This window comes from Gorilla gorilla, chromosome 20, assembly GCF_029281585.2.
Source record: "Gorilla gorilla gorilla isolate KB3781 chromosome 20, NHGRI_mGorGor1-v2.1_pri, whole genome shotgun sequence".
NCBI classification, from domain to species: Eukaryota; Metazoa; Chordata; class Mammalia; order Primates; family Hominidae; genus Gorilla; species Gorilla gorilla.
This window is the reverse complement of record NC_073244.2, coordinates 13663412-13672970: the sequence shown is the minus strand read 5'-3', so window position 1 is coordinate 13672970 and position 9559 is coordinate 13663412. Positions and strand designations below refer to the sequence as shown.

The 9559-nt window shown below is 53.8% G+C and overlaps 1 pseudogene; it reads right to left on the bottom strand.

The window, feature by feature from the left end:
• Nucleotides 1–4561: 4561 nt before the first annotated feature.
• On the bottom strand, nt 4562–8928 carry LOC101129295 (C-type lectin domain family 4 member G-like; annotated as a pseudogene).
• Nucleotides 8929–9559: the final 631 nt, after the last annotated feature.

Genomic DNA, 9559 nt, shown 5'->3' with positions numbered 1-9559 from the left:
AGGGGCGATTTGCAGTAAATTGTACTGGACGGCCCAAGGGATGTCAAGAGCGCGGCTTCCCAGTTGACTATTCCGAAGAGGCACCTACCCAAAAGTATAGAATAAAAGGTGACTTTCCTATCTTCTGGGAAGGCAGCAGTATGGCTCCTCCACGCCCTAAAATGATTGATCCAACAGTAGGCCCAGAACACCCAGAACTGTGGAAATTAATGATGGTCCAAACCCAGTACAGATTTGGAAAGGAGAATATAAAACATAAACCCGGCCGGGCGCGGTGGCTCACGCCTGTAATCCCAGCACTTTGGGAGGCCAAGGCGGGCGGATCACGCGGTCAGGAGATCGAGACCATCCTGGCTGACACGGTGAAACCCCATCTCTTCTAAATATACAAAAAAAAAAAAAAAAAAAAAAATTAGCCGGGCATGGTGGCAGGTGCCTGTAGTCCCAGCTACTCAGGAGGCTGAGGCAGGAGAATGGCGTGAACCCGGGAGGTGGAGCTGGCAGTGAGCTGAGATCACGCTACTGCACTCCAGCCTGGGCAACAGAGCGAGACTCTCTCAAAAATAAATAAATAAATTAAAAAAAAATAAACCCATAGTAAAAAACTTCAATATATTGTAGCTTTGACCTCCAATTGGACAACCCCATTACAGGGTTGTGTTAAACCTCCTTTTATGTTGGTAGTAGGACAAATCAATATTCTACCTGATTCTCAAACTATGTCATGTCTTGACTGTTGTCTTTTCACTTGCATTGATTCTACAATTGATAAGAATAATAGTATCTTGCTTGTCAGAGGCCGAGAGGGAGTTTGGATACCTGTTTCCCTTAATAGACCTTGGGAAGCCTCCCCTTCTATACACATAGTAACTGAAATTCTAAAGGGAATGTTAAACAGAACAAAGATTTATTTTTACTCTTATAGCAATAATCGTGGGCATTATTGCTGTTACCGCCACGGCCGCAGCCACAGGTGTTGCTTTACATTCTTCTGTTCAAATTGTTGATTATGTTAACCAGTAGCAAAAGAATCCTTCCAAGCTTTGGAATACACAGACGCTAATTGATAAAAAATTAGCTAATCAAATTAACGATCTTTGTCAAACAGTACGGGGGATGGGGGATCGAATTATGAACTTGGAGCATAGAATACAAATGCAGGGTGATTGGAATACTTCTGATTTTTGCATTACTCCTCAATCTTATAATGCCTCTGTGCCTCATTGGGATAAGGTTAAACACCATTTAGAGGGAAAGGTGGCTCACGCCTGTAATCCCAGCACTTTGGGAGGCCGAGGCAGTCGGATCACTAGGTCAGGAGATTGAGACCATCCAGGCTAACATGGTGAAACCCAGTCTCTACTAAAAATACAAAAAATTAGCCAGGTGTGGTGGCAGGCACCTGTAGTCCCAGCTAGTCGGGAGGCTGAGGCAGGAGAATGGCGTGAACCCAGGAGGCGGAGCTTGCAGTGAGCCGAGATTGCACCACTGCACTCCAGCCTGGGCGACAGAGAGAGACTCTGTCTCAAAAAAAAAAAAAAAAAAAAGGAAAATTTAACACTGGATATAGCAAAATTAAAGGAACAAGTTTTTGAGGCATCTCAAGCCCACTTAACTCTCTTACCTGGTGCTGATGTCTTTAATGGAACCGTTGATGGGCTCTCTGACCTGAATCCTCTGAAATGGATTAAAACCGTTGGGGGATCAACTGCTGCAAACTTTGCTTTAATTTGTGTTTGTCTATGCTGTTTATTTTTAGTCTACAGGTGAGGAAGACGCCTTGGGAGAGAAGCCAGACACCATGAGCAAGCCATGATAGCAATGGCGGTTATTAATAAAAAAGGGGGCAAGTGCTGGTGGAAAGGTTTATGGGGTGCCAGTTTAGTCAGTCATCCCTGTGTAGGACACCTATGGAAAACCATAGGGTGTGGGCGGCAAGCCACCCAGGTGCCAAGGCAAGAGACCGAGGGCACGAGCTGTTTCAGTGTAATAAAATATATAAAATATCAAGAGTTATACTAGATACAGATCATAGATACGTATAAAGTATCACTAATCATTAGTTTGTAGTAATTACTCTTTATTCCAATATTATAATAATCTTCACTCTACAATCATAACCCAGGAAAAACCAGGCCATACAGAGATAGGAGCTGAAGGGACATGGTAAGAAGTGACCAGAAGACAAGAGCATGAGCCCTCTGTTATGCCCGGACAGGGCTACCAGAGGGCTCCTTGGTCTAGCAGTAATGCCAGCATCTGGGAAGATGCCCCGTTGCCAAGCAGACCATGGTCTACTGGTAGCATCAGTGCCAAGGAAAAAGCACCTGCTACTGAGCAGACTGGGAAAGGGAGTCTCCCTTTCCCCAGGGGAGTTTAGAAAAGACTCTACTCCACCACCTCTTTTGGAGGGTCTGACATCAGTCAGGCTCACCTGCAGTTATCCACAGGCCTAACCGTCTCCCTGTGATGCTGTGCTTCAGTGGTCACACTCCTAGTCCTCTTCCATGTTCCATCCTGTACACCTGGCTCTGCCTTCTAGATAGCAGTAGCAAAATTAGTGAAAGTACTAAAAGTCTCTGATATGCAGAAATAATGGCATAAGCTGTCTCCTCTCTCTCTCTCTCTCCCTCCCTCCACCTCGGCTGCCAAACAGGGAAGGGCCACCTGTCCAGTGGACATGTGACTCGCATGACATTACCTATCATTGGAGATGGCTCACACTCCTTACCCTGCCCCCTTGTCTTGTATCCAATAAATAATAGCACAGCCTGGCATTCGGGGCCACTACCGGTCTCCGTGTCTTGGTGGTAGTGGTCCCCTGGGCCCAGCTGTCTTTTCTTTTATCTCTTTGTCTTGTGTCTTTATTTTTACAATCTCTCATCTCCACACATGGGGAGAAAAACCCACCGACACTGTGGGGCTGGTCCCTACAGTAGGGGGCCCTTGAGGAGAATCATCTCCCCAAGCCATTAAGTTCCCTGGGCAGAGAGCATGACCTGCTCTGCGGCTTTACACAGAATGCTCTGGGCTGAAAAACTCCCTTGAAGCATTGGAATGTGACCAGACATCCTGGCTCCTTGTAAAACCAGTCCCCACCAGCTGCAGCCTGATAAGTTGAAGATTATCTTCGTAGTTAGACATATGCTTTTAGCTTAAAGGAAATTCATATAACTGCTACTGCTACAGATCTTTCCAATGACGTACGCTCCCCCTCCTTCACCGTTTCATCCCATACCAGCCGCTTGTTAGATCAAAAGACCGTTCTCAATAAATTATCAGGCAACCAGAGCTCTGGGTGTTTTGCAGCCTTCACTCTGGCAACTGGCCCCCTGGACCAGCTTTAAAATCTTTTTTTTTTTTTTGAGACAGAGTCTCACTCTGTTGCCCAGGCCGGAGTGCAGTGGCACAAACTCGGCTCACTGCAAGCTCCGCCTCCCGAGTTCACGCCATTCTCCTGCCTCAGCCTCCCGAGTAGCTGGGACTACAGGCATGCGCCACCACGCCTGGCTAATTTTTTGTATTTTTAGTAGAGACAGGGTTTCACCGTGTTAGCCAGGATGGTCTCAATCTCCTGACCTTGTGATCCACCCGCCTCGGCCTCCCAAAGTGCTGGGATTACAGACATGAGCCACCACGCCTGACCTAAAATCTTAACTTGTCTTTTCTCATTCTTTGTCACCACTGGACTTTGGGTACCTACGGGTAGTGTTGAGGCTGGACCCCAACAAAAAGTGGCTCCCCCATGCCCATCAGCTGCCTGCTCCATGCACGGATCATGTTCCTGTGCCCAGCTAGACCAGAATGTGGAGGTCCTGGGGATAAGGACTGGGTTTGACCCGTTCCTGTGTCCCCAGCACCCTCTGAACCACACTCTGTGCCAGGGGGCTGGGAATTTTAACAGTGCTGAGTGGACAACTGCCCCTACCTTCAAGCCCTCCTGGCCTAGTGCAGGTTACCCACTGGGTTTGGAAGCATCATAGGACTATGAAGTCACTTAGAGAGATCAGGGGTCACTCACAAGGTTCACACCCGGGCTTCTGGGATGAAGCTTAGAAGAGCTCACCAGAGGGCCGGGCGTGGTGGTTCACACCTGTAATCCCAGCACTTTGGGAGGCTGAGGTGGGTGGATCGATTGAGCTCAGGAGTTTGAGACAAGCATGGGGAACATGGCAAAACCCCATCTCTATAAAAAATACAAAATTGAGTCCGGTGGGGTCGTGCATGCCTCTAATCCCAGCTACTTGGGAGGCTGAGGCAGACAGATCACTTGAGTCCAGGAGTTCGAGACCAGCCTGGGCAACATGGTGAAATCCTGTCTCTACCAAAAGATAAAAAGTTAGCCAGGCATGGTGACACACGCCTGTAATCCCAGGTGCTTGGGAGGCTGAGGCACGAGAATCCCTTGAACCTGGGAGGCGGAGGTTACAGTGAGCTGAGACTGTGCCACTGCACTCCAGCCTGGGTGACAGAGTGAGACTCCATCTCTAAATAAATAAATAAATACATACATACATAAATAAATAAGAGCTCACCAGAGCCAGGAGGCTGGATCCATTTCTCAAACCTTTATTGATGCTCCCCCAGGCTGCAAAGAGAGCTTTGCAGGAAGTACCATTTTCCCCTTTGCGGGAAAGTGCAGGAAAACCAAATAGCTCCATTCCTCAGTTGCCTGACCTTGGCTAGGAGGAGAGGCCGGGTCAGACCACTGGGATCCAGAAATGGAGATTTTGGAGCCAGTGAAGGTTAGGTTAGGTCTGCATGAGGTCAGAGCAGAGGTCCCAGAGTGCAGGCACTGGACAGGGCTGGGCCTGGCGGACTGGTTCTCAGCAGTGGTGGATGGGGAAAAGAAAATCCTTGGCAGTGGGTTCCAGGAGCCGGGATGGTGCACAGCACCCCTTTGGGCACTGGGCACGGCTCTGGGGCACCGGGCAGGGTCAGCACCGTGCCTCTGCTCACAGATCCGGCCAGCCTTCTCATCACGTGGTGGGTCGATCCACAGCCCCATGCCCAGAATCATGACACAGGCCTCGCACCCCAAAATTCATTGCGTTCCCCCTGTAACCAGTGGCTGCAGTGGTTGAATGGCCGGGGGGGAGGTGATGCTGGGCATCTAAGCTAAGGATGGACCCGGGGCCCCCACTTCCTTCCCAGGCTCCAGCCTGTTTATTGCTTGGGTCGACGCTAGACACTCCGAGTGTCTAACCTGAGTATACACCTGGGATATAACTTACTAGCGCCCAGAATTTAACCCAAGGACACTTCCTAGGGTCCAGCCTGCCCATCCCTAAGCATGGAGCCCCAGCCAAGGGGTCCCTGAGATCTGGCCAAAGCATGTCTTTTTTTTTTTTTTTTTTGAGACGGAGTCTCACTCTGTTCTCCCAGGCTGGAGTGCAGCGGCGCAACCTCGGCTCACTGCAACCTCTGCCTCCTGGGTTCAAGCGATTCTCGTGCCTCAGCCTCCCGGGTTAGCTGGGATTACAGGCGTGTGCCACCATGCCCGGCTAATTTTTTGTATTTTTAGTAGAGACGGGGTTTCGCCACGTTTCCCATGCTGGTCTTGAACTCCTGACCTCAGGTGATCCGCCCACCTCGGCCTCAAAACATGTACTGTAGAGTCTAACCTGTGGCCCCCAGGTTTCACCAGGAGCCCTTCCCCTACCTGAAGCTGAGTGGGACTCCGTCCACCCACGAGTAGCCCTGAACCTTGCGCAGGTGTTGCACGGCCCTGCGGCCGATCCAGTATTCAAGGGCACTAGTGTCACGACTCAGGAAGTCCTAGAAAGGAGGAGACACCTGAGCCTGCAGAGTCAGACCCGTCCTGCCCACTCCCGCGCCGCCCCACCTCCCGGCCACGCCCCCTCGGGTGAACGCCGCCTCCTCCTGCGCACCTGCTCCCCCAGGCCCCCTACATCACCAGATGTGCGCTGGCATCGGCGCAGTGGCCCTGCGCCTCTGCCCACGTGGTCTTCGGCACAGAGAAATAGTAGCAGGAGCCCCCGAAGGGCAGCCACGACGTAGGGCACGGCTCACAGGAACCTGCAGGGTGGCGAGGGTCAGAGAGGTCGAGTGCTTCCAGGGAGAGCGCACCGAGAGGATGCAGGGGGTAGGGGTTTGGCCCCACGGGCTCAGGGGTGGAGCTACAGGACCAGGCCAAGGTCAAAGAGGGGATCCGGCGACGCACACGGGCAGGGTCCACTTACACCACACCCCCTCCTACCCCCCCTCACCCTCACTGTTCTGCAGCCTCACGGCCTCCAGCGCCCGGTACAGCTCAGTGCTGACGTCCTCGCGGTCCCTGCCGGCTTCAGCCAAGCCATGGGTCACTGCGGGGTCAAGGGAATGGGGATTTTGGTTGGGCTCAAGATCAGGACTAGCTAAAGGTCAGGACCGCTGTCCGTGGTCATTGTACCCTCGGTGCCAGGCACCAGGATGGCACAGGGTCAAGGACGGTTACAACTGGGCAGGGTCCGGGTGTGGCTGACGCTAGGAGTAGCAGGCAAGGTCAGAGTGCAGCGTCAGGGTCAGGACGGGGTGCATGATCAGTGTCGGGGGTCAGCACTCAGGACGGGGTCGGGGTCGGGGTCGGGGGACGCGGCCAGGGCTCAGGGCTGGGGTCGCGTCGGGCCCTCACCGCGCTCACGCAGTTCCCGCAGGGCGCTCTCCTGCTCCATCAGCTTCGCCTGCGCCTCCCCAAGCTCCGCGCTCGTGGTCTGCAGCAGCGCCTGCGTCCCCGAGCCTGGGAGCCGCGGGGTGAGAGGGGCGAGGGAGGCGAGGATGGGGCGGGACTTCGGAGACCAGCCCCCCGCCGCCCCACTCGCCGCAGGCCTCGCCTCCGGCCCTCCTCCCGTCCCGGCCACAAGACCCCACCCTTGCGCCCATAGTCTGGGCTGCGCCCCTTCACAGCAGCTGTGGCAGGCTTCCACCTCCTCCTTCAGGGCACCCAGAGCCGCCGTCTGCTTCGAGGCTGGAACGACCCCCATCCCAAAACGCATGCCCGCCGGGTCACTTGGGAGGACTCAAGGGACTCCCTTCCCCACCCCGGGGCCAGCCTCAGGGACCACAGGGCCCCCACGCACCCAAGACTCCATCTCTGGGGTCTCAGACGCTCCCGCCGCACACGCCCCGGGGGCCCAGGCGCCCGGCTCTGCACACACGCCGAGCAGCGCCGCGCGCTCCGTGGAGGCTGCGGAGAGAGGCTCCTGCAGGCAAGGCCAGGGCCTCGGAAATCCTTCCCTTGTCCGGGGGGTGCGGGGTCCCCCAACTCGGGACCACAGAGCGGGCGGACAGGCAGGCATATAGCGCACACGATGTGCACACACGCCGATGGGAGACAAACGCGCGGGGACTCGCACACATACGTGCACGCCATGTGCACACGCGTGACTGCAAACGGCCCAAAGATGTACACACACTCTGCTCACGCTCAGACGCGAGCAGGACGCCAGGGCGCAGTTGGTGCGCCATGCAATGGGGGTTTTGTGTCCCAGGGGGGCCGGACGCAACCCCTTCCCATTGAGGGTCACTCACCCTTGGACAATAGGATACTCAGAATCACAGCCCACAGTACTGGCGACCAGGACAGCCATGGCCAGGAAGAGGGGTCTCGGGCTCCAGTGCACCCAGCGTCCCCAGTGCCCTGGCAGAACAAGGACGGCATTTTGGGTCCCCCAGGACTGAGCCCTAGAGGCCTGGGTTCCTCCCAGGAAACTGAGTTTCAGAGAGCTTAAGTAACTTGCCTATGGTCACACAGCTTCTAAGTGGCAGAGTTGGAATTGGCCCCTGGTCCAACTGGCTCTGTGGTGTTTTTTTTGCACCCACGACTCTGGCCCGTCTTGGCTCTTCCCTCCCCTCCCCCATCAAACCCCAGACACTGGGGCAGGGATGGGGCAGTCTCCTTGCTCATACCTCCGGGGACCTCCTCGTAGCTCCCGCCCCAGTTGCTGTACCTGGTGGTGTCTATGGCGGTGCAGGCACCGAGACCTGGGCAGAGATATAAATTTCACCCTCGTCCTCACTGGACCTACGCACTCCCTTCCTTCCTTCTCATTTTCTTGGTCTGGATTCCTGGCAACAGGGACCCAAGGACAAATCACAGGGTTGGACCAATCACAAGGGTTGGGCCCTTTCTGGGCTGGGCTGGGCTGAGCTGGGCTCGAGGTGAGGTAGTTCCAGCCTCCCGGTCCTCGTCGCTGCAACTCCATCCCCAGGCTGGTGCTGGAGGCTTCTCTTTGGAGCTTGGACCCCTCTCTTATGGGCCTGGGGCTGGGTTTCCGCCTGAGAGGGACACACTGGACCCGACCAAATTGTAACCCCTGCTGGCTCCTGAGAAAGCCCCCAAGGCGTAGCTCCCCAGGCCAGTTCAGGTCCCTCCTCAGAGGCTGGGTCTGAACCTGACCTTGATTCACTCCCTCTGTGCCAGAAGAGAGCAAACAGGTTTTGTTGAGGACGTGGTCTGCTGAGCTGCAGGACTCTACCACTCGGTGGGTGGCGGATGGGGGTGTGCAGTGTGTAGCTTCAGGAAGCCTCAACTTTCTTTTTCTTTTTTTCTTTTGAGACAGAGTCTCCCTCTGTTGTCCAGGCTGGAGTGCCGTGGTGCAGTCTCGGCTCACTGCAACCTCCGCCTCCCAAGTTCAAGCGATTCTCCTGCCTCAGCCTCCCGAGTAGCTGGGATTACAGGTGCGTGCCACCACGCTTGGCTAATTTTTGTATTTTTAGTGGAGATGGGGTTTCACCGTGTTGGACAGGCTGGTCTCGAATTCCTGACCTCAGGTGATCCGCCTTCCTTGACCTCCCAAAGTGCTGGGATTACAGGTGTGAGCCACGGAGGCCAGCCTAGAAGCCCCAGTTTTCTTTTACCAACCCTGAAAAGAGTACAGTGACGGGGCTTCTCTCAAAGAAACACCGAGAAACAATGAAGTTACGCATGTCTACCCAGAACCATCTCAGGTTCATCAAAAACTCTCAATGTTCATGCATTCTTTCAACAAACATTGAATACCTGCCATGTGCCAGGTATTTTAAAATATTATTATCACCAGCCGGGCGCGGTGGCTGACGCCTGTAATCCCAGCACTTTGGGAGGCTGAGGTGGGCGGATCAGGAGGTCAGGAGATCGAGACCATCCTGGCTAACACGGTGAAACCCCATCTCTACTAAAAATACAAAATATTAGCCGGGCATGGTGGCGGGCGCCTGTAGTCCCAGCTACACGGGAAGCTGAGGCAGGAGAATGGCGTGAACCTGGGAGGCAGAGCTTGCAGTGAGCCAAGATCGCGCCACTGCACTCCAGCCTCGAGGACAGAGCGAGACTCCGCCTCAAAAAAAAAAAAAATAATATTATCACCTACATAGAGGAATAAATGTAAAGATTGCAACTACGAAGAGCATTTGCACAGAGTGATTATATTACTAAAATTAATAGAAACAACAAACTAGAAAGTTAATGAAAAATAAAGCCTCTAAAATAACAACTCAAATTATCGTGTATCTAAGAATCAATAAAGAATGCACCAGAGGCCAGGTGCGGTGGCTCATGCCTGTAATCCCGGCCTTTTGG